Below are 24,261 nucleotides of genomic sequence, written 5' to 3'. Positions count from 1 at the left end.
GTATTGAGATCCCAAAAACTGCACCAAACTTTTAGTTTTAAACACCAAAGAATTTTTAGCGATCTATCTCACTCCCACTATAAACTGTATATGTTTAGAGTTATACTCAGAAAGATATTACAGAAACCCGAGCAGAAACCTAACATACCTGGAAAACCTTAAAAAAATACTTAAGATACACACTACCAAAAAGTCATGTAAATTTCCGTGCCCTGAGACCGACACATGCAAGCGGTTCAAATGACATAAGAATCAGTTGAAAGAAACGAGAAAATAAATTCAATCGTACTTTTCGTCGGGTTGCGTGTGTTTCGGTTTGGGAAAACTTAATTTTACATGACATTTTTGTTTACGTTCCATAATTTACGTCAAAGATGGATTACGTCTCGTGCAAAAATAGTTATTTTTAAGTGTGTACATTTAGCGTTATACCCCGTTCACATTACAGCGTATATCACGTGATATACGCTGTCTTGCAATTAGCACTCATACATCTAGTTTTCAATGGAAATCCTACACTCAAAAAATATTCAAATCTATATAGATTAAAAACTACGCTAAATGGCAACTCTCCTGCCTGACGCATAGATTCGTATAATGAGAGAGAATACAAACTTAGTATAAAAATGATTTATTTACTGCTTAGTATAAACTTGCGATATTCCTAGGATGTATAAAGTCCATTTATTGGTCAAAATGCATTAAGTGACTGCTGTCAAGTGATTTATTGATAAAAAGTAAACAAAGGATTCAGTAATGATTAACTTATATATTTTAAACCATTAATAAATAATAATATACCACAAAAAGGATTAATAAAAATGTACATTGACTGGGAATATCTGCATACATGGGTGATACCTCGTAATCAGTAATCACAGACGGATCACGGCTGTAACAATGTACTCTCGTCGATCGTGCAGTGTGCATTTGAGGAGGGCAGTATTTTTGCCAGACCATCGGCGCAGGCTCGTATCACATACTGCTTGGCGATCATACATCGAACTATCTGGTATTAATTTCCCAGATCGAATTCACCCAGGTTGACGATTTCGTTTCATCTGCGAGGTAAATATCCAGGAGCCCATCGTCCGTCACCGTCACAACAATTCTTCAGTATATCACCCAATCGGGTGATTCCAAGATTTTTATCGGCATATTTTTCATTGAAAACGTTCGCCCTTAATTTAGTCCAGCAAGACCGGGAAACTTGTTAATGCTATGAATTCACGGGAATTTCACTAGCAAAAACCACCACACCGTAAGATTCCACGCAAAACCACGCCAATGACCTCCGAGCAGTTTTCGTCTGCAAGCCTATCAAAAGCAATACCAACGAACAAATTCCCCTCCATAATTCGGAGTTAGTATACATTTTAATCGAATCAATGTTTAAACATCGTTTATACATAAAATTATTAATTTTTAATCTTTCTTAGATTAGAAATATTTTTTAGTGTATGTATGAGTGCTCATTGCAAGACAGCCTATATTACGTGATATAGGCAGTAATGTGAACGGAGTTTCAGCATAGAGGGAACTCTACACAGTTCGAAAAAGTAGTGTAAATTTCTGTTCAATATGATGCACATAAATGGAGCGTCACATATTCAGCTGGGTGGCATCCCTATCTTGTTTGCCTTGCCTTGAAAAGAGCTAACATCGCTGCGGGCCCGCGAATTGCGGGCCCAACTGACAGCTCATAATTTGTAAACAAATAGAAGATTCAAGCTAGAATTTCAAAAAAGGCGTGACTGATATTATGGATATTCTTAATATTTTTGCTTACATTTTGTAAAAAGTAAACTTAGGACTCATAAAATATTATTTTCTGACTTTCTACCACGAAGTCAACCATTTATATGGCATAAAAGGGAAAATAATTTCATATGATAAAAATAAGAAAATTCAGTCACGCCATTTTTGCAGTTCACACTGGAATTGTGACGTTTCAGATGTTGGTTTCAATAACATGGCGGCATGTCACCCAGCTGCACATATTATATACGTTTACATTATATATCATGTAAAGTTCTGACACATGTCATGCAATGTAGCAAATATTGTATACAAAAGCTCATCTTTGTAAACAACATTGTTTGCAAGTTGCTCGGTTGCGTGAAATGAAATACAATTCTACTTGTTTGAATGTTTACATCACAATTAAAATTAAGAATTTTTATCTGTGTAAGACTATTAAGTCCCGAAGAAACGTGTTCAACTTTTTGGCTCAGCTCTGGTGCTGTCTTCGGTTCCAAGCTAATCGATGCACCCCTCAAAACATAGGAAAATTCACGAACCCCTCATTTTATCTATCAAACTTTCATAGCGAATCAAAACAAACATTGTGTAGTACTAGAATTTTGACTAAAATTGGGTACGTTAACCGATTTGCTTGGGACCAATAGGCTAGTCAAGTAGTTAGCCAATTTCAAATCGTTAGTTTTCGCCGGTTGGTATTAGTTAGCTACTATCGTTGCTAAGCAAATTTTATTAATGAAGAGCTTTGAGTGTGTTGGTTTATTTCCTTTTAATTCCACTATATTGTTTTTCTTTTGACATATACGCGTATTTCGTCAACTACTTGCAGACTTCATCAGTGCCAAGTACTCAACACCGCTGAAGAATTCATCTTTAATTTACGACTTATATACTAATCATTAGGTACTATAAATCATCATTTGGACCCATGTCACATTTACTTAACTAGTGTGGTCGGTACCTGAATTTAGTCTCCAACAGGTAGATGCATGCTACCAGGCTTGAACATACTCATTATAGCTAAAATACTACTTTTCGAAATTATGAAACTATGAGGTATTATAATAATTTGTATATGTACAATGCAAGAAGAGGAGGTAAAGTTAAAAGATACATAAAACCAGTCAATTTTGCTTTCATAGGGTCAGAATTAGCTATTTTAGCTGTAATGAGTAATCTTTATCAATGAGAACTATTCGTTATAGCTGATCGCAAATTGTGACACTCTGGAAGAAAAATTGACTGGTTTTATGTGTCATACACAAACTTTACCTTCTCTTCTTGCATCTTACATATACAAATTATTATTATAATATCTCAAAGTTTCATAATTTCTAAAAGTAGGATTTTAGCTATAACAAGGGGTGGTCACTCTACACACTTATTTACGCCAACATTTTTCTCAGCGTGCCTCAAGTGTGCTGCGCTATACCTAGAGTGCCATGTCATCGGACTAATTTCTGTGTGTGAATAATGGTATGTTTGGCAACCCGGTGTTTTGACAATTCAAATGTTTTTTTTTATATCAAACCGCACGAGCTGTCGAAGACAATGGTCACGTTAACGCCAGATCAACAGAATGGGCAGCCCATCAAGAATACTGATGCTGCGCAGCACTCTGATCGGCCCAGTTCCGTCTCCCGTATGTCGCAGTGCGATGAAGATTTGATCCACGGAGAGTACAGCAAACATTACACGCTGGTGAGAAACATTGGGAATGCACTCATTGAACATTCTGCACCGGGACATCAAAGATGAGGACGTTATCTTCGATCACCATTTCCATATCAAGCTGATTTACATCGGATCGGTGACGTTCGTACAGGAAAGACAACTTTTTTCTACCTTCTACGGCACGACCGAGTACTGCAGTCTGGAAGTGTTGGTAGGCAACCGCTACTCCTGCCCTGAACTGGAAATGTAAGCTCTCTGTGTGACACTGTACGTGTTGTTGTTCTTCGAGAACCCATTCGTCGACGTTGATGAAATCCGTTGACAAGCATCCCAAAACTCGGATCACCATCCAGGAACTACTGGAGGCGGAATGGATGACGCGGAAAATCAATTTTACCAAAATCGTCCCCTGCTAACCGTACGAAATCAATCCGTAGACGTGCTACGTAGATGCAAATATCTGCTGTAGCCATACGGGACTGTCCACGTCACCGCGTAGCCTTTCGATATTAGATGATATCGATGGTGAAGATGAGAATGAGCAAGTCCAGGTTGAGCTTTAAATGCTTCCTGGTGATTCGGCCGGTTGATGGTTCTGTTGTTGTGCCGGATAGCGTATCTATGCCTGGATCTCTACAATGTTTTACTTCAAAATCCGTGAAACATCTGGGAGTCAATACAGATGTGCATAAACTTCCCAATTCCGTTGCAGTTTCTGTACTCCTGCGTTGGTTTTCAAAGATTAAATCCACCCAGTCGTCGTCGTGATGTCGGCATCTTCCGTTACTCCGGTTGTGGATCATAGCAGTAAGGGTGAGTTGGAGGCTCTGGCGAAATTATTTGTTGCGGATACCGAAAATTGTTTGAGTCAACAAACAAATTTTGACACATCCTCATTGCGCATGCGCAGAAATAATGCAGTGATGCCAGTTACATTAGAGATCACATAAAATATGTACCATGGGTGCCAAATGAGTGAACCACACACTGTGCTGAGTGACCTATTCCTTGAGCTATAATGAGTATTAGACTGATGCAAAATTTGAAATTTTCGCTCCATAGTGCTCTAACGGTTCCAAATTGGGCCCTGATTGACCTCTCAAAATTTGAACTCATTTAGTGAGAAACTGACTTGGCACAAACCATTTGAAGTTGATATGGGAATTACTATGGAGAAATCATAATTTTGATTTTTATCTATCTCAAAACTCACCAGTTCACTCTACTTTAGAAAATGATACCTGAGATTGGTGAAAATTTTCTCAGCTACAACTTTCTTCAAGACCAGTTTTCGATCAAATATAAGGAACAAAAGTTATTAATGATTCAAGTCACTGATGTCTTATGATTATGCTCAATCATCTGTTTAGCAGGCAATATTGGTGTTTATGGCACGTGTAATAGAAGACAAAAATCATGGCTACTATGTCACACTGCAGAATACAGTGTTGCCCACAATACAGTTGCCTAATTTTGCCATAAGTTTATCAATCGCTGAAACAATTAATAACCATTTAATTTGACGTTTGGCTGAAAAACGATTTTCTGCAAAGTTGTAGCTGATAAATATTCCCATAAGAATAGCAATAGAATTTTTTAACAGTACAATATGTAAAAAGGCTAAAAGACAATGAACAAAAAGTTTTGTTTTCCCATAGTAATTTCCATATAAACTTCAAATGGTTTGTGCCAAGTCAGTTTCTTATCAAATGAGTTAAACTTTCGGAGGTTAATCAGGACCCGATGTCAAACCGTTTGAACACTGTGGAGCATTGCATCAGTCTAATGAGTGTGTTTCGGTCTGGTAGCATGCCTCTACCTGTTGGAGACTAAATTTAGGTACCGACCACACATTGTTAAGTAAATGTGACATGGATCCAACTGACGCTCTTTGTTAGCCTTTCTTACCTCTGCGATGTGTTCCTTAAAGATTGTTTCCAAAGTCCTTTCCACAGATACCCATATTGCATAGGTTTAGATGTATATTCCCTGTCCGGGGGCCGCCATATTGGGTTTTGATCCACCATATTGTATTCCAAAATGGCGGCGGATGTCAATTTTCCACTTCCCCTCATCGAGCCCATTCCGCAGATACCCATATTGCATAGGTTTAGAAGAATTTTCCCTGTCTGGGGGCTGCCATATTGGATTTTGGTCCGCCATATTGTATTCCAAAATAGCGGCGGATGTCAATTTTCCACTTCCCCTTATCGAGCTCATTCCGTAGATACCCATATTGAATGGGTTGAAATGCATATTCCTAGTCCGGGGCCCGCAATATTAGATTTTCGTCTACCATATTGGATTCCAAAATGGCGGCGGATGTCAATTGTTCACTTCTACTAATCGAGCTCATTCCTTAGATACCTATATTGCATAGGTTTATATGCATATTCCTAGTCCGGGGGCCGTCATACTCGATTTTGTTCCGCCATATTGGATTTTGGTCCGCCATATTGGATTCCAAAATGGCGGCGGATGTCAATTTTCTACTTCTCCTCATTGAGCTCATTCCTTAGATACCCATATTGCATGGGTTTAAATGCATATTCCTAGTCCGGGGGGCCGCCATATTGGATTCCAAAATGGCGGCGAATGTCAATTTAACGCTTCCTCTCATCGATCCCATTCCGTAGATACCCATATTGCATGAGTTTAGATGAATATTCCCTGTCCGGGGCCGCCATATTGGATTTTAGTCCACCATCTTGAATTCCAAAATGGCGGTGGATGTCGGATTTTCACTTTGATTGTAATACCAATCTATTGATTTTCCGTTTGGTTTTTTTTTTACCGCAAAATCAGCTAAGGTTAAAATCAGCCTTGATTTTCTGCTTTGTGATTTTGCTACTCTCAAGATCAGCTAAGATAAAATCCGCCGTGATTTTCTGTTTGTGATTTTGCTGATCTCAAGATCATCAGTGATTTTCGACCGTTCCTGATTTTGGATTTTCATGATTTTTTCCATCACTATTGGTAGGCAACCGCTACCCCTGCCCTGAACTGGAAATGTGGGCTCTCTGTGTGACACTGTAAAGTGTTGTTGTTCTTCGAGAATCCATTAGTGGACGTTGATGAAATCCGTTGACAAGCATCCCTAAACTCGGAACACCATGCAGGAACTACTGGAGGCGGAATGGATGACGCAGGAAATCAATTCAACACAGTTCGAGGGGGGGGGGGGGGTTCACTTCATCGTCATTGTAGCATCACTGGCAAATCATCAGCGTTGTCCTGGCATCTATGACATGTATGGGTATAAACAAGAACTTCTTCACCTCCGTATTTGCACTACTTGCGACTGCGCTTGGCCGAAATGATGTGTGACATAGGCTTGGTCTTGAACTTTGAAATTTCAAACGTTTTGTTAGACATTTTCTGGTCGCCGATGATATTTTTAACTAAACCATAATGCCCTCCAACCATCCACCTAATGCTACTCAAAGTAGATGTCTTTCTTCTCCAGATACCTAACACAAAAATCATTGCTAAAGAATGTGTGAATCCCACTATGGGTGAGATTGTCAATTTTATGAAAGCCGGATGGATGCAAATACCGTAAAGATTGAAGCAACTTATCGTATTGCGGAAGAGGAAGCACTTTTCGTAAAGTTCAAGTCATCGATGCTGTATGCATTGACGTTTGCTCGGGACATTTAATTTTCCGTTATGTGAGTGGAACAGCAGTGCAATAAAAACGTGTGTACGGTTTATCACTGCAAGTTCCTGAATGCGATCTAGCGTTGGCACTGGGCAAATACGGGAAAGTTAAGCTTGTTATCTGGAAGAAGTTCCCTGCGGAGACACGTAGAAAAAATAATTTTGAAGGAGTTCCATTCCTCGCTAGTTTCCTCAACTGAAATTGGAATATATTTTATTACCGGAATAAAAATAATCTACATGATAGAGAATGTGAACAGGACGAAGACAACCAAGAATAGAACGAAGTACAGAGCAATAGCAGCTTGGATAGTAGTAAGTGCGCTGGTGTATTGGCTGGAAGTGCATCGTTGAACAGCATCAGTGATAGAGTTGCAAATGAAGTGGTGGTTAAAATGAACGTTTTTATCTACAACCTAGTTCGTTTATTTTGGAAAGCTCAATCGCGCTAGCTTTTACGGAGCTGAGTTGTAACCGATAAAGCAAGTGGAAATGTAGCTCTGCAGCCAGTGAGATAGGTACTTCCAGAAACGGCATAATTGGTTAACGAATCTTACGAGAACGAAAATCGTAGAAACAAAATCACGTACCGTAAGTGGGTGCCACATTGGGCTAGAAATAATAATTGTTCGTTCCCCACCTTACACATTCACATTATAGCAAGGAAATTAATTTTAAGTATGGGGGCGACCCTGGTGTATTGGTTAGCATCCATCCCTCTCACGCCAAAGTCACGAGTTCAAATCTCACCCCCGCACAAGTCACGAATGACCCAAGAGCGTTAAAGTGACTATAATATAAAAAAAAATGTGAATATATTCATTAGTGATATATTTACTACTCTCATGCAAATGGTTGATTAGAATGGATAACTAATTTTTCTTAAATAAAAAATATAAAAACAATGCAAAACCTTACGGGGGTGACTGGGTCAAAACATAAATTTTGTTAAAATATCTTTAAAACATAAATGTAACGTAGCTGTATTTAACATGTATGGCTAAATATCGCGTGTAACCCTCGTATGTCCACATAAAAGTGTGTTTCAACTTTTGTTTGCCTGTAGACATTTAAAAAAAACGTGTTTTCGCTATTATTTATGACACTATTCAAATAAAAAAAGTTAATATTATCTACATTTTACTCCAGAAGTTTAAGAATAATATTAAAGTAAACATTTTCTATATATTCAAGATATGTTCACCAAGAAACATTTTTTCAATTTTGGCCCAATTTCACCCGGTCTTACGGTACTCAATTATAAAATTGATAGTCCTTGTGCAGTGCAGTCTTAGCAGACAATTTCCCAAAACTGAACCCCCATTCAATCTAGCAGCCTGCAGACGCCCTAGCACCCAAGAATGAATTGGAGATTGATCAATTTTGTGTGAATGGCTGTTCAGTTTGCGGTGCCCATTTGGTCATCCGGCCCAAAGTGCATTGGCTTTTGTACTGCTGCCAAGAGACAGATGTAGCTATCGGTTTCAATTAATCACGATAACCATTTGCTCTGATGTGTTTTCAATTTCCCTCAAAGCTTCTGTTGTGTCTGTGTGTAGACGATTCCACTTCTATGTGCACCTCCAATTGCTCCATTAAGCCACAACCTAGTAGAAATTAAATTTTTCAAGTGAACTCACCATGATCCAACTAGGCAGGGACGGAAGACGGCTGCTCCTTTGGCTGGTGGTTCAGCAACTGAAATTACTTATATGTTAGTAGTGCAGCCATTCGTTATTGCATCGGAATCCAGGACAGATTTAATGCCCTCGATGGGCGTACTTGAAACAGGTTGGACAAATTGAAAACTAGGCCGGACTCTCCGGAAGGATAAATTGCCAAGAGAGTGAAAGGTGCTCTGCCATTGTACGAATGGATTCTATCAAGATTACACCAAACAAAGTCATTTCGGTTTGTGTGCCCCACATGTGCAGGGAAACGGCACAATCAGCTGCACGTCTTCGGTAATAAATCTAGCCAACGACGAGTGGTACAGTGAAGGTGTGATTTAGAGAAGGCTGGTTGCAATGTTCGTATGAGAATACCGCTAGTGGCAATTTAATGTTTTCAAAACTTAGCACCGCCTGTATGTGACCACACCACGAGCCACCGCAGAGTTCGAGCATAATATAGCAATAGTAATATGGCAGTCAGTGCCAGCAGTGCAATACTTCAACGAAGAGCAGTGCGCACTACTTGGCTGCCAATTGCAATATATCACTTTCACAAATAATCGTTTTGTTGAACCGTCCAAAGGAGCAACTCTTGGCTGGATTACGGCTGCAGTAGTAATACCGACGAGGCACAAACAGGAAGGACTCCATTTAAGGACCTACATATAGTCAACCGAATCCACCGCACCGGAACCGAAGCATTAGCGAAGTGTGTGATGATATGTGGACAACTTGGTCGGATGACGAAAGGAATGCTTTCGCATGGGGATTATCTCCGTTGATTCCCTTCGGCCTCTGACTTACAATTGGAAAGCCTGTTGAAAGGATTTATCGGGTTGGCAGATAATTTCACAGGATGCCACTCGACAATGCTTCCGTCGTCGGTTGTTTTGCGATGTAAGGCATAGGTAGCTTGTCGGAGAGTAGTACCAGACTGAGTTTAGCAGTTGGAATAGTTGTCAATTAGTTTGGTGCTTATAGTTAGAGTTACAGAGAGTTACTGAATGTTGTATCTCGGTTGATGAGCATTCAATTTTGTGCCTCTTTTCCAGTATAGACCTTTGAAACCGCTTTACTTATTCTGTTGTTCTTCTAATCACCTATTTGGGATTGCAATTTAGCTTGTTATGAGATATGGATCCCAGTGCTGTAGTCAAGGTTAGTCGTGGCTAGTCGTCCGTCTACTAACTGGCCTTTTTTTTTCAGAAATAGTAGTTTTATTTTTGTTTTCCCTTTTTTTAACGTCAGTCTCTGTTTCGCTTCTTCTTATTATTATTTGCATTCCAAGCTTATTGCTTATCGCATATTAGTTTAAAGTCTGGAACGCGCAAAAATTGGTCAGCTGGTGTATTTCTGTTAAAAATGCATAATGAGTTACTGCATTTGAGTTGAGTGTACCTATATACAATGGTTGCTATGATGAGTTTCCACCGTTTGCTCTCCAGTTTTCAAAATGACGTCCAAGCAAGAGGAGCAACGTGTCAAAATTTTGCTTGCGCAGCAAGAGAATCCGACATTCTCACACGCCAAGTTGGCAAAATTGCTGTATGTGGCCAAATCGACCGTGACAAACCTAGGAAGCCTAGAAGCGGTGGCAATCGCAATTCGGGCGTGGCAGCGACGACGAAGAAGGTGGCGGTGAAATATAAGCGGACGTCCGGGACGTCGCTGGCAAGCTCAATGTCTCCCATACTACTGTGCAGTGGGCCAAGAAACGAGCCGGGTTGTCGACGTTTAAGAAGGTGAAGGTGGCGAACCGAGATTACAAACAAAACACGTCGGCAAAGCAGTGGTCCCGAAAGCTGTATACGAATCTGCTCACAAATTTCGACTGTGTCGTCATGGACGACGGAACTGATGTGAAGGCGGATTGCAAGCAGCTTCCGAGATAGGAGTTTTATACCTCATCAGGAAAAGAGAAGGTGGCTGAAATTTTCAAAACCATCCAACTATCTAAGTTCCCGAAAAAAATATCTCGTCTGGCAGGCCATATGCACGTGTGGTCTAAAAAGCGGCATTTTCATTACTACGGGAACCATCAATCAAGAGATCTACGTCCAGCAGTGCCTGGAAAAGCGGCTGCTACCATTCCTAAAGCAACATTATAGACCTGTGCTGTTCTGGTTGGACTTGGCGAGCTGTCACTATGGGGAAAAGGCAATCGAGTGGTACCAACCCTCCCAACAGCCCAGAACTCCGCCCTAACGGTATTGGGCCTTGGTCAAACGGAATCTCAAAAAACTAATAAATCCATGGAAAACGAGCAGCAGCTTAAATCTAACTGGCGTTCGGCGGCGAATAAGGTCGATGAGACCACTGTTCAAAATTTAATGGAAGAGGTTAAGCGGAAGGCACGGCAGTTCGGATTTGGCAAACCAAAAGAATAAACGAACATTTTTTCCTTTAAATATATGAATTGAACTACCAAAAGAAAAATAAGAAGATTTTTGTGATATGAATTTGGCCTGAAAGAAACGATTTTTGTGTCGACCAATTTTTGCGCGTTCCAGTTTTTATTGCGTGCTCTCACACTTCGTTTTCTAGATGCACTTCCACAGATATGAATTGTGAGCTTTAGATGCCTGTTCCATTTGTGCAGTAGTATAATGTGTGGCAAGTACAATCATACTTTATGCCCAGGGAAGTCGAGAAATGTTTCAACTTAAAAAATTCCTAGACCGGACTGGGAATCAAACCCAGCCACATCCAGCATGTTCTTGCTTTGTAGCTGTGCATTTCGCGACTGATCTAAGGGAGGCTCTGTTTCGCAATCGAGTGCCAATCACCAATTAGCGTCGATTGGTGATTAATCACTGACGGTAATCGAGTGCCGGGGAGGCGACTTCCACACCTGGAATCAATCACATCCACCTACATGTTCCGGGACCAGCTGCGTAGCTAGGATGTCTATCTGGGCGTACGGTTTGTAAAAATAAGGAAGCTGGAAGAAACTTTCACAGGAAGCTAAACGACTCTGCCGAGAGAACAGAATTCAAAACGCAAGAAATGTTCAGGGTAAATCGGAAGAAACTTCAGGAGGACCTCTAGGGAAACTCGGAAGCAGCTTCCAGGTGAAATTGTAAGATTTTTGCGGTGTCAGTCAGGAGAAACTTTCAGAGCAAGTTTGAAAAAAAAACCAGAATAAACTTCCAGGAAAAGTTGCATGAATTTTCAGATGGAGGTCAGAACAACCTTCCAGTGGACTCTTTCAACGAAAATCAGAAGAAACTTCCGGAGGTATTTAAAAGAACCTTATGAAGGTAGTCAGAAGAAATCGGAGAAAATATAAAATCAAATTCTGCAGAAGTCTTACGACGCTTGCTGGAACAGTTGGGTGAAACTTCTTGAACACGTTGAAAAGAAAAAAAAAAAGTAGAAGGGTCTGTGCCTAGGGGCACAAACGGAAGCTTGACGTAGGACCGCTAGTGGACGGAATAAATGTGAAGAGCATTAAGTTCTTAAAGTTAAGTTGATCAATTATCTATTATCTCAACTCTTTCCGTTTTTGAATTGTAGGCGTACCAAATTTGTAGTAATCTTTTTCAAAGAGATAGTTGATTAAGAGAATCAATCAAAATCACCTGCGCCCCTGCTTCCAAGTTTGTGTGGTCGGTGGGGGCTTGTGGTTCTGAATATGGACAAACTAGCATAGATAAATTCTATTCCAACTCTTTACTGATGTAAGCTTGATGGCCCTGAAAAGGGCCGTTTTATTGAAGAGGACATCCATGGCCACTTACGCTTGGCGTGTTTAGTGTAGGTGATAGCATCACGGACCTAATTTTCCAGGGACACCTTCAGTACACCTCGTAGATCAGACCGGAGATACGTCAGACACCGCCACGGCGAGCCAGACGACGGATGGTGGTTATCTCGAAGAATTTGCGTTTGGTTCTGAATATGGCGATGAGTGTGCAAAATATTTCGCAATTCCATCCTCCCTATTCGCACGCGCCCGAGGATCGGAAGCGAATGCCACTTCGACTTGTTTCGTCTACTTACTACTCTCTGACGACTGTGCTGGGGAAGCAGCATATGCATGTAGGTAATTGGTGGATTTGTTAGTTAATTCGACGCTTTTGGACAATACTGGACATTTACCAGTTTTTCATTAGTTTCTTGTCAAAAATCAACATTCGGAAGCATTTTTATCGATGCGTAGCCATATTTCTGATCGATCGGTGATAAAATTATTGAAATTGGACAGGGGCAGCTGAGTTATTAACGTTCAAAATCTTTCTTAATTTGTTACATGTTCCATTTTCGGTTTTCACAAAGTGTACCCCCATATAGAAATCAAAGACGTAGTCCTACGTCAAAACTTCTAGAGTAGTCGAAAGAAACTTTTGGAAGAAAATACTAGGAACCCAAGTAACCATAAGCATTAATAATAAACTGTATATCACCTCAATCTAGCATTAATCATACCCGGAAACCGTAGATCAGCATTTATCTGTTGTGTAAGCAATTTAACAGTATGACAAATGCCACCAAGCACTTCAATAATCAAGGACCATCAAGCAGATTTTCTGACCCTATAATCACATATCATGCAAGTACTTGAGGCTTAGAAGTCAGAGAACTTTTGTTGCTTGTAAACTTACTGTAATGCCAAGTTGATGCCGTGATCTGTCATTTGGAGTCGAGCACTTTTTTTGCTGTATGTTTCGGTATGAAAACAAAACAAAGGGAAAAAAAAATAACTGCAGAATATCTTCATCGCTGGATGAGAAGACCAGGAAAATATCAACTTTAATTCCGCAGGAGGGCCATCTAAAAAATAAGAAACGAAAGTCGTTGTGAAAGAAGTATCTATGGAATTGACGGATAGAAATTTAACGGTAACGGAACCGGAGGATCTGAATGATTTCTCGTTGATGTTCAGCATCGACTGTAAGTATTTTACGGCTGATTTTGGTTTCGACAACATGTCAGCGTAGGAGATTTGTGGTGTACCGGAAGAATAATTTAACAACATCGTTCGCAAGTAACAATTCAGTAACCATTTGGCATCCACTCTGATTTATGATGGTTTTATAACAGCAATGAACACTCCATTTAGTTTAAATACAGCATTTCAAATTGTAAACTACTCCTACTTAGTAATTCAGTTTTTTGCTGTTTTAAAAACCTTTTATAGGCTGGCAAGAATGTCAAAAACTGTCTTGTTTTAAAATAAATATCAATCAGTTTTCAATCCCTCCTTTAAACTGTTCTGTAATTCAAGCATAAATGTCATTAGCAATTGTTTATTAATGTCTTGATAAAATACTGTTCTATCATTATAAAAGCAACCATAAAACCATTAGGTTTTGCATAAGAGCAAAAAGAATTTATTGTTGCTTTTTAGGCTTTTTAAAGCGCATCATAAACTCCCCAATTACTCTGTTTACAAATTGAGCTTAAAAGATGGTTTCTCATAGTTAATAAAATCCAAATTTATGACAAAGAAATCTCGAAGGATAGACGAAGTAGGATGAAAAATTCAAGTCGATTTCAGCAAAATTTACTTCTTTAGAAGAACCAGCACACCATCAACGACTGACCATCTGGCGGAGAAGAAAAAATTCATAAAACATTGTCGAATGTTTAAAAACCATACCAGTCTTCTCCAGATCTTGCGAATAGATGACAACCGACAGCAAACCACTGAAACTGTTAGTTAGCGGAGATTAGCTGGTTTCCAATCCATTGCAGCGAAAAAAAAAAAAAATTAATATGGCACCTAAAAAAAAGGCCACTTAATGATAACTATTGTAATAAATTTGGATATTCAACAAGATTTTTATACCATTAGTTTCTATTTAAATTATTTAGATAAGATCGGATTCATAAATCCTTTTCTATCTTGATTGATGCTTTCCTAGTGGATTTAGTATGCGGTTAGGGGAAATGGCTTGAAAAGATTTTTATTGTTGCTAAATAGCTTTTATTGTAGCTTTCAAATGTTTCTCAATGCGTTCGTCATACAACCTTTTGCAGTAAATCAATCTTGAAGAGCTTCGAGAATACACCCACAGAACCTTCTGGATGCATTAATGACAAAATAGCCTTGACCAGGGTTTTATGAATGTTATTTTATAGTTGCTTTGTAGTATTTCATAAAACTTAAAATGTTACTTGGGTTATAATTATTTTTTGTTACATATAGCTCAATTCCATCATTGCAACACGCCTCAAGTGCAAATTAACCTGTTAGGGTGTTTGATCTAATTTCCGTCCTACTAAGCACAACCCGCGCTTTACCTCTCTTTTCTGAACGAGTTTAAACATAAAATGGAATATTTCTGTCAAAGATGACTTCTAAATTTATTCATCTTTCCATACGTACCGTCAGATTTGATAAAGGGACACAAATGGTTGAGATATTGTTTAAAATCTAATACTGTTTCTTGATTCTAAATTCGTTCTACGAGTTTCAATTCCGTCCTAACGCATTGAAACGCCATTAGAAAGGGGATTCGCTAGGAGCGCTTCTTTTGTTTTGAAAAGAATGAGCGTAAGCATTCATACAATGCGCTCTTACAGGATTTATGTTGTAGTTAGTGAACTAATGCATCGGAACAAACCTTTTATTGATTTGTGCATGGTGAAATCATTGATATTATTGATCTTTTATGATCGATAGAACGGAAATGGGCGATTACGACGATGTAGTGCTCTACCCTATATGGTGTTTCCCAATTTAAAACAGCTTTGTTTCATCCCTTCTTCCACCATTTCATGCATCTGAATGTCAATGTAACAAGTTCTAATCTCTAATCTCATTTGGCTGGACCTTAGACAGCGGTCTCATTTAGATCATTCGGCTGAGGCGTGCAACAATAATCACTAAAAGTTGGTCCTCTGTTTGAGTCTTAAAATTAAAAACATAAAACAAAATCAATACGAGCATACAGCACATGCGTATGAGTGAAAGAGGTGGAATAACAGCCACCAATGTTTTTGTTTTCATTCACTGCATTTCATGTCGGTAAAACAGAGAATGCTATCTTTTGCTCGGTTTGACATTTCACTCTTAGCGTAATATCAGCATTCTCAAAAGCTATTTCATGACTTAACACACGTTATTTACTGTCCAATTATTTCGCCTTTTTTGGGCTTATAACGGCATTGGAGAATTGTATAACGTTGGTCGGCTCTAAATGAACTAAATTATATTGGCATGTAATGCTGAAAGGGTACAACCTTTAAGTGCTTAGTGGTCGGAAACGAAAGCGCATCCGTTCGCGGATTGTTGCAAATAAAGAACCTCAAATCAGCTTGCCCAAATCAAGGAGTGGTGGAAAAAAGGAGACTTCTACTCCTCCTGGATTCCGCAGAACTGACTATACCCAGGATTTTCCACCTCTTCCGGGGACATCCAAAACCCCTGATGCCCCAATTTTAAGAACAGAAACCCCTTCTTCATCTGGGCTGTTCTCATTTGATGACATTGTGGACGGTATACTCAAATACCTCAACATTTCTGACCCTATGAAAAGCATTGTCCTCACATTGCTTCCCACTGTGAAATCCTTCTTGAAGCAATTGACTTCAAAATTGCCTTTTCTTGCAGCTATCATCTCCTTCGATGGATAATTTTCCAAACGATGTCGGGGATTTGATCACTGTTCTACAGTGGAATTGTCGAAGTCTTATTCCGAAATTAGATTCGTTCAAATATTTAGTCCATAACAATAATTGCGATGCATTTGCCCTCTGTGAAACATGGCTCTCTTCAGAAATTGATCTCCCTTTTTATGATTTTAACATTATTCGATTGGATCGTGAGGATTCACGTGGAGGAGGGGTACTTTTGGGGATCAAAAAGTGCCATTCCTTCTATAGAGTGAATCTTCCCGAATTCCCCGGTATTGAAGTTGTCGCATGTCAGGCTACCATTAAAGGTAAGAGCCTTTGTATTGCTTCTGTATATATTGCTCCTAGAGTGTCTGTTAATCGCAAACAACTTTTCGACATATGTGCGGTACTTCCCGCTCCACGGTTGATCATGGGAGATTTTAACTCCCACGGTACAGGCTGGGGGGAGCTGTACGATGATAACCGTTCTACTTTGATTTATGATCTGTGCGACAACTTCAACATGACAATCCTTAACAATGGAGAAGTAACACGTTTGGCTGGTCCATCCTCGAATGGTAGCAGATTAGACCTCACCTTTTGCTCCAATTCACTATCGTTGGATTCCACTTGGCATGTAATCCAGGATCCGCACGGTAGTGCAAAATTTCGATTGCCAGTGGGCAGGGATCGACTAAAAACTCAGAGTGGTGCAAAAATACTGGTGCTTCTCTAAAATAAGAGAGCGCGTCCCTTATATTTGGAAGGAGAAAGAGACTAAGGAGAGAGAGATTTCATATTTAGGAGAGAGCAGTTGGAAAGCTCAGGTGCTACTTGCGTATAGCACAATCGAGTAGTGCACGGTGTTATGACGGGAGTAGCACTTTTCAATCGGGAGAGACGTGGCTTAGAGATGGCTGCTTATTTTAGGCTGGGTGCAGAATATTTTTACACTCATATAATATATGTTGCAGTGACTGTATGGTATTCAGAAGCGTAGGAAAATGCAAATTTTTATGCTTTTCCTAAAGAGATATTTTTAAGATCGATGTGTAATTTTCTCCACAAGGGGGTTAGCTCTGGTCGACATTCCGGCGAAAACTCTAAGCCAACCCGACACCAACCTGATTTCTAGCAAACCCCAACCCGATGTTGACCTGACATTGACCCGACATAAACCCCAAATTGACCCAACAACAATACGACATTGGGTCGACATCGACCCTAAATTAGCCTTACATTGATCCGACACCGGGCTGACTTGTCTGTTCGGGATCATTTTGCTGGGCTATTTCCACACTCCACTGTCGTATATAAAATGATAGTTGGGGACTCAATTGACAGTGAAAATGAGCTTCGATGAGAAAGGGGCTCTTCAAATAATGGGCACGAGAGATTTTTTTTCTCTGAATCGATTTAATAGTTGTATTGGTTCATCTTCAATCAAATGATATGAAAATTAACAGTACTGATGCTAGCTATCCTACAATGCTACAGTTATAGAGAAAGTACACTGTCGGAGAAACAAAGAGAGAGAGAGAAAGAGACAACACCGTTGGAGCGGCAGCTCTCCAACACAAGAAGAATGAAATGTGTGCTGCACGATTTAAACTGCTCTTTCACGTCTCTTTGGAAATGAAAGCGTAGTCTCGCAACAGCGTGTGTTTTACTCGCAAAAAATTGAGTAGCACCCGATCCCTGCCAGTGGGTTCGACTCGTCAGAATCCGTTAACGTCGCGTATGATCTAACCCGTAACATCGATTGGACTAAGTTCCAATCCGCGATAGGCGATACAGTATCGTCAGTGGAAGAGCTTCCGCCGTTGGAGGAATATAATTTCCTCTCTAATCTCATCGTCGACAGCGCACTTCAAGCTCAAACACGACCGGTGCCGCGATCGTCAATCCGTAAGAAAACACCATCGCTCTGGTGGGATCAACAATGCACGTAGGTTTACCGTAAAAAGTCCGACGCGTTTAAACGTTTTCGGAAACGCGGAACCCGCTAGCATTTCGAGCATACACATCTCTTGAACGCGAACTCAAGAGCCTCATCAAGGCCAAAAAACGGGGTTACTGGCGGCAGTTTGTAGACGGATTGTCGCGCGAAACGTCTATGAATACGCTTTGGAGTACGGCGCGAAGAATGCGTAACCGGTCTACTAACAACGAAAGCGAGGAATGCTCGGATCAATGGATTCTTAAATTCGCGCGAAAAGTGTGTCCGGATTCCGTGCCATCGCAGTTGATTCCTCGCGAAACCGCGAATTCGGTAGACGAAATCAGTCAGCCTTTTTCAATGGTGGAACTTTCACTCGCTCTCCTTTCGAGTGGCAATTGTGCCCCGGGATCTGATAGAATCAAGTTCAACTTGCTGAAAAACCTCCCAGACGTCGCTAAGAGGCGCATGTTGAACTTGTACAATCAGTTCTTGGAGCTCAATATTGTTCCCGACGATTGGAGACGAGTAAGGGTGATAGCCATTAAAAAGCCTGATAAACCCGCGTCGGATCACAATTCGTATCGGCCCATCGCGATGCTGTCGTGTATTCGGAAATTGATGGAGAAAATGATCCTTTTTCGCCTCGACAAATGGGTTGAGACGAACCACCTTCTTTCAGATACTCAATTTGGTTTCCGTAGGGGTAAGGGAACGAACGACTGTCTCGCGTTGCTTTCCTCGGAAATTCAGTTGGCTTTTGCTAAGAAAGAGCAAATGGCTTCTGTGTTCTTGGATATCAAGGGGGCTTTTGATTCAGTATCCGTTGAAGTTCTTTCAGAGAAACTCCACGCTTGTGGATTGTCTCCATTAATGAATATTTTTTTGTACAATTTGCTGTCAGAAAAACATATGAGCTTTTCTCATGGAAACTCTACAGCTTTTCGATTTAGCTACATGGGTCTCCCCCAAGGCTCATGTTTAAGCCCCCTTTTGTACAATTTCTACGTTAGAGAAATTGATGTCTGTCTTAGTGACAATTGCACGTTGAGACAACTTGCAGATGACGGCGTAGTGTCTATCACAGGGCCAAAAGAGGTTGACCTGCAAGGACCCTTACAGGATACCTTGGACAATTTGTCTACTTGGGCTATTCAGCTAGGTATCGAATTCTCCACGGAGAAAACTGAGTTGGTCGTTTTTTCTAGGAAGCATAGCCCAGCACAACCGAAGCTTCAACTTTTGGGTAAACCGATCACTCATTCCATGTCTTTTAAATATCTCGGGGTCTGGTTCGATTCCAAATGCACCTGGAGATCCCACATTGAGTATCTGAGAAGAAAATGCCAACTAAGGATCAATTTCCTTCGATCAATTACCGGAACGTGGTGGGGAGCCCATCCACAAGATCTTCTGACGTTGTACCGGACAACGATTTTATCGGTTCTAGAATATAGTAGTTTTTGTTTCCAGTCGGCAGCTAAAACGCACATCATAAAGCTGGAACGGATCCAGTATCGTTGTCTTCGTATCGCGTTAGAATGCATGCACTCGACTCATACTATGAGTCTCGAAGTGCTGGCGGGCATGTTGCCACTATCCGTCCGTTTTTCAGAGTTATCTCTGAGGCTCCTCACCCGTTGCGAAGTAATGAACCCACTGGTGATCGAAAACTTTGAGAAGCTTCTGGAGCTAAATCCTCAAACATGTTTTATGACTTTGTACTACCTATATTTAACACAGGATGTCAGCCCTTCAGTGCATCATCGTCCTATGAATGCGTCATTATACTCTGCAAAGTTTGGCCATGTTGATTCTGCAAGAACGTTTTTCAAAGATGGATCTCTAATAGAGGAGTCCGCTAATTTAGGTGTATTTAATGAATTTCATAGCGCCTCTCGAAAACTTGAAGCTCCTTGTTCTGTGTATGTGGCTGTACTGGCAGCAATTCACTACACTTTGGAAACTATTGCTTCACTTCTTCCAGACCACTACTATATTTTTACGGTTAGTCTCAGTTCTGTCGAGGCTATCCGTTCCATTAGGCCGGTAAAGCACTTCTCGTATTTTCTCTTGAAAATACGAGAACTGCTTAGTGCTTTATCCGTGCGCTCTTTCATCATCACCTTCACGTGGGTCCCTTCGCATTGCTCAATTTTGGGCAATGAGAAGGCGGATTCACTTGCGAAGGTGGGCGCTATGGAAGGCGACATTTATGATCGACAAATCGCCTATAGTGAATTTTTCTCTATTTATCGTCAGCAGTCGCTCGTTAGCTGGCAACATCAATGGAGTGAAGGGAGCTTGGGACGATGGCTACATTCAATTATCCCTAAGGTGTCGAAGTTTGCATGGTTCAAAGGGTTGGACTTGGGTCGAGACTTCATACGCGTGATGTCTCGTCTCATGTCCAATCACTATTGTCTAAACGCTCACTTGTTCCGTGTGGGGTTGGGAGACAGCAATCTTTGTGAATGTGGACAAGGTTACCAGGACGCTGATCACATCCTTTGGTCTTGTGCGGAGCATCGTGTAGTCAGATCACATTTTTATGATTCCCTTCGGGCTCGAGGTAGACAACCTAATGTTCCAGTTCGGGATATTTTGGCTAGACGTGATCTGGAGTTTATGAAACTCATATATGTTTACTTTAAGAATATTAACCTTAGATTGTAAGTTTGATTAACCTTGTGTTTAGTTTGTATTTTGTACGTGAGGGGTTTTTTTCAATGTTTGTTTTCAAGATGAATAGAAATAATTTCATGCTTTAGGATTATTTAAATAGTTGTATCATAAACCACATTCAAACCTCCTTCTTCCCTTTTCCCATCCAAAAAATTGTAAATCTCCACTAACCTCGAGACAACCGCGAGTACTCGGTCCAGTCCCTTTACCTTTAAATTTAAGACAGTAATAATGTATAACGCAAAGGATAACTCGGCTCTGTAAAGTTTATTCGATTGAGCCTGTACAAATAAAGTAATTATAAAAAAAAAAGTGCTTAGTGGTTACTTGTGCATTCCACAGCGAGGTATATGATCAAGTCAAACACGCACTTTTTTGCCTGCGGATTTGAGGATAAACCTCAAGTCCCCTCATCCATTGATGGATGCGCTGGGTGTAGGAATGTGCGTTTGACTTGTACTGTCGCATAATTGGCCCTTCGCACAATTCCAACTTCTATTACATTTTCACACTGCCGTACTCTAGCGGAACTATCAACCTACCCTCGTCAGAACTTTCTCTATTTAATAAATTATCGCACTAAAGCTTCATTTCGTTATAAGTATAGCATTTCCAACCAACTCTACAATAACTGTGGAACTACTATATTATAACAAAAAAATAAGAATCAAATCTTCACAATCCCAAAATCAAACGAATGCTCTCACAACTTGATCGAACCAATCAGCGAATGATGAAAAAAAAAACCCAAAATTTGTCTACTCATCACGCATTCTAAGGGCCATCATCGTACAATTTCAGAGAAGGCGGGTTCATCTTCTCACTTTTATCCCTGCAGACGCACTGGGGTGCGATCTGGACCTGGACTGGCTGGCCATACATTAAACATGTTGCCGGGTCGGTATCGATGCGTGCTAAGTGCCCTCTGATTGACTTTGATTCCATCAATCTTGAAACCGACACCCGGTCTTGATTTAACATTCACTTTACGCACGCTGAATGATGAAATTGAAACGATTAACGATTTATAAATTATACGCTTTGAATGGTTTCTGTTTGTCGAATCCAGCTTTCGGCGGTCTTCTCGTGAGTCATTGCCAGGGAAGCAGAGGGGCGAGAGACGTATTCTGGGATGAGCCAATACCATAACCTATTCCTCAGCAGACCGCCTTCGATCGCCTACGGTAACACTCAAATGTGGATTAGATCATCAGCATACATCAAATCCTCAATCGAGAGTGTGAATCCGAAAGCCCATTAACACACACTCTTCAAACGATTCTGCTCAAACCAACAATCATATTAGAGGTAGGTATTTGGAAAGGCTGTCAGAAGTCGCTACTGGGGCGAGAGTAAATTTCATTATTAACGCATGCCACGCTCTGTTCTAAACCCACGTCAAAACTCTTAGCAAATTCAATTATTCTTTGGCGTGTACTTTAATTACAACTTCTCCACGCGGCATCATCCTGTATCGAGCGAGATGCATAATCCACTCAGCAGAACGCTTTTGGCGTGCCGCACCGTCTTCGTCATCATCATCATCATCATCATCGCCATCATCACCACCATCGGTGTCGTCAGTTTCAATCTTTACAACCGTTAAACAAAAATATAAGATACAGAAAAAAAATGCGAACGTTTTTCGCTAATGACTCCTCCTCCTTCTTCTGAGACTGGTACGTAACGGACGTCATCCGCACGAACCAGGCACAAAATAACTGTTCAACCCGCCATGCTTCGCAACGCGGATCATCCTGATGTCACTCAGCTGAGGAGCATCCTTTCCTTTTGGCAACAGGCCTCCCAAATGCATCGAGACACATATTCACAAACAAACCCTTTACAAAGCGCATCGCACAACAGAGACAATCACTCGGTATAGATGGGATAATCCCAAACGGTGGAGAACGAAACGAAAAGTGGGACAGCGTGACTTAATGTTATGTGCATAAAATAAGCGACGCAGAAGGAACAAAAAGTCAATGATTAATGCCCAAAATGGAATAAACATTGCCGAAAAACATATGCTTAGCTGTTTTTTTTTTTGTGTGTGGACCAACTCATCGTGAGTAGGAAGCTTGGTTTGTATGTAACCATTGTAATTATTATATTGATTGTTGTTCACGAATATTTTAGGTAGGTACACTCCCGATCAAAAGTTTGGAGTTACCCAAATAAAAAGTAGAAGGGTCTGTGCCTAGGGGCACGAACGGAAGCTTGACGTAGGACCGCTAGTGGACGGAACAAATATGTTGATCATTTAGTTCTTAACTCTTTCCGTTTTGAATTGGTGGCCCTGAAAAGGGCCGGTTGTTTTTCAAATGGTGCAAATGCAAGTCGATGCCGACCGGATGACGGCGGCCTAGTCATGCTTCCTATTGCGGGAGCCTTTCCCCCGGTCGATTTGGGTGTTTTCGTCGTCGTCTCAGTGATGCCACATATACAGATTTATCTGATACAGGTTTTTCTCAACATTTTGATACAGATATCTGTATATACAGATAACAGATTTTTTTTAAATGTACAGATTTTTCAAATAAGTAGAATATTTGTTTAAATTTGTATCATATTTATTAATATCCATAAATAATTATTTCTTCCTTTTGAGTAGGTACGAGCACCTAACCAAATCCCAATTTTTCACTTTCACAAAATTGGAACGAACTTCTTTCAAAATGCTCAGATGTTCTGATTTCTGATTGCTCGTCAGAATTGATGATAGTTTAATTCTTATTGTTTAATTAACCATATCACATGGTGACAGGTACTATGATTATTTTTTTGTCGACTCGGTAAACAAGTCGTTTTAACAACCCACAAGCTGATTGATTCGCTGATTAGACTCACAACGAACAGTCAACTGGATATTTTGACATTTTCCTAGCGTAAAATCAGAAATAAAGGATATTCTATGCAACTCTACTAAATATCTAAATAAGAGTTATGTGTTGTGACAAAATATAATAAAATTGATAGAACATATGAACACGATTGCAAATAGAGAAAAACAGATGAAACGATCCCAAAGTTTTTCACCAAAAATAATGATTTCACTAAGGTACACTGCACAGTATTGCTTTTTGCCGTTTTCGTGCGCTTTTTTAATAGCTTCTCAAACATTGATTTTAAGGGTATAGTTTGTTTGAAGATGTTTTTGCATATGTTAATCCGCTTCTTTTGATGTAGACGGTTTGGTGATTAATCTACCTTAAGGTGAGATCGAAAAACTATTTTTTTATCTAATTCAGATAGAGACTTAACGTCTTGAAAAAAGTTGTAGCAAATGTTGTTTTAAGCAACTCT

Source organism: Ochlerotatus camptorhynchus, unplaced genomic scaffold (assembly GCF_037179485.1).
Source record: "Ochlerotatus camptorhynchus isolate MF236.1 unplaced genomic scaffold, CSIRO-AGI_Acam_v1.1 ptg000132l, whole genome shotgun sequence".
NCBI lineage: Eukaryota > Metazoa > Arthropoda > Insecta > Diptera > Culicidae > Ochlerotatus > Ochlerotatus camptorhynchus.
The sequence above is the reverse complement of the archived record's forward strand: the minus strand, read 5'-3'. Positions refer to the sequence as shown.